The sequence below is a fragment of the Echinops telfairi genome, unplaced genomic scaffold, assembly GCF_000313985.2.
Source record: "Echinops telfairi isolate 266 unplaced genomic scaffold, ASM31398v2 ScPeMD7_23;HRSCAF=83, whole genome shotgun sequence".
NCBI lineage: Eukaryota > Metazoa > Chordata > Mammalia > Afrosoricida > Tenrecidae > Echinops > Echinops telfairi.
The window spans coordinates 12129530-12131392 of NW_022103920.1; the positions used below are offsets into that span (position 1 = coordinate 12129530).

Consider the following 1863-nt stretch of genomic DNA (forward strand, 5'->3'; position numbering starts at 1 on the left):
TAAGTCCTGCATGAATAAATAAATTGGCATGTCCCGGGGAGGCTGCAACGAGAAAAACTCTGTTCAGGGTTATCGAGCGTCACACTGGAGCATTTTTAGAGGAGCAGAGAATGCAGTTATTTTAAGAGAGCGGATACTTTCAGCCAGAAAGGTGGACCGGATTTCAAATAAATCAAATAAGAAGAAAGGCATTAGGCCATGTCGGAACGGCGTGGGGCGCTCGTCAGACCTCCTCGGATGTGACGATCAGGGAAGCCGAATCGAACTCCCATTGGCTCAAGGCCCAGTGCTCTTAGACGGAGGTAGGACAAGCCTCCACCTTGCAGCCTTCTTGGCCAATCCTGACCCCAACTGCCCTTCCCGCGGCACCTGCAACTTTCCTGTTGGGTTCTAGATGCATTGCATGGCTACACAGAGCACACAGACAACCCTCACAATTAGGGCGCTTATGAGGGAAATGGCTGTTAGTTGTTGTCAGGTGCCGTCAAGTCAATTCCAACCCATAAAGACCCTCTATTGATACCTCGGAATGAAACCCGGTCCCGCGCCATCCTCACAATTGCCATGTTTGAGCCCATTGTTGCAGGCACTGCGTCAGTCCATCTCTGATGGTCTCCCTCTTTTCCACGGGCACCCGTCTTTACTACGCCTGGTCTCCTTTTCCAGGGACTGGTCTCTCCTGACAACACGTTCCAAGGACGTGCGAGGAAGTCTTGCCGTCTCACTGCTCGGTGACATTCTGGCTGTGCTTCTCCCCAGGGGGATGTGCTTGCTCTTTTGGCAGCCCGTGGTACCTCCGTCACTCCTCGCCAGCACCTTCGTTCAAATGCACCGATGCTTCTGGATGGCTCCATGCAGGCATGTGGCAGAAGCTATGGAGACTACAGCTATCAGGCACACCAGGTCACTAACTGCACAACAAGTAAGAATACAAAGAACTGGGAGGGAAAGAAATGACAGTAAATGAAAAACGCAACTCAAAAATTAAATGGAAGCGATGGCGGCACCACCCTTGAAACAGACTAACCTCCACTGGACTGTACACTTTAAGTGGGTGGCTTCTTGGGATAGAAATTATATCTCAATAAAGCTGTTTTTAAAAAAACACTAAGGAACGCTGACACGGATATTTCTTAGTTTGCACATATATTATTATTTTCAAAAGGATTAAAACTCAGACGCACAGAATGAAGCTACTAATGTCCCATAAATCAATTTTTGCTCATTTAGACACAATTGCTTTCTTCTTTTATTGTTTAATTATTATTTGATTTTTTTATTACTATCTTGAGAAGCAGGTTTGTTGGGGCTATATGGTTTGTTCTCCATCACCATTTAAGATGTTCCTGAAATTTTAGTCATGCTCCTTATATCTATTGACACTAAAGTGTCAAGGTACATTTGCATGTGTGAATGAGAAGAAAGAGAACATCCCTTCACACAGCCCTCCAGCTTTCAAATGAAAACGTCGAGAAACAGCAGAGGCTTCAGGACAGCTGGGAGGCAGTTAGGTCAATCCTACTCGATGAAAATACATTCTAAAAACCTGGTGAAAACATTGCAAAGCCGTCTCTTTTGCTTTTGCTTTTCACCTGTGGCTTCTGGAACATTTTGAAGGTCTGAGATAGTGGACCCTTAAGCAATTAACCCACTGCGCCATTGATTCAGCTCTGTGTCCTGGTTACCCTACAGGGCAGGGTCCTTGGGATTCCCAAAACTGTAAATCTTGATGGGAGCAGTCAGCCTCATCTTTCTCCCTCAGAGAGGCTGGTGGGTTTGAACCACTGACTTGGAAGTAGCAGCCCAAGGCTCAGTGTACTGTGCTACCAGCTCTCCTTTAGTAGGACTTAGGAGATGGGAAAC

At 46.5% G+C, this 1863-nt stretch overlaps 1 protein-coding gene across 1 annotated transcript in view; it reads right to left on the bottom strand.

The window, feature by feature from the left end:
- The window catches only part of EXOC4 (exocyst complex component 4), a 767286-nt gene that overhangs the window by 452012 nt on the left and 313411 nt on the right, over positions 1–1863 (bottom strand). The window lies entirely within an intron of this gene.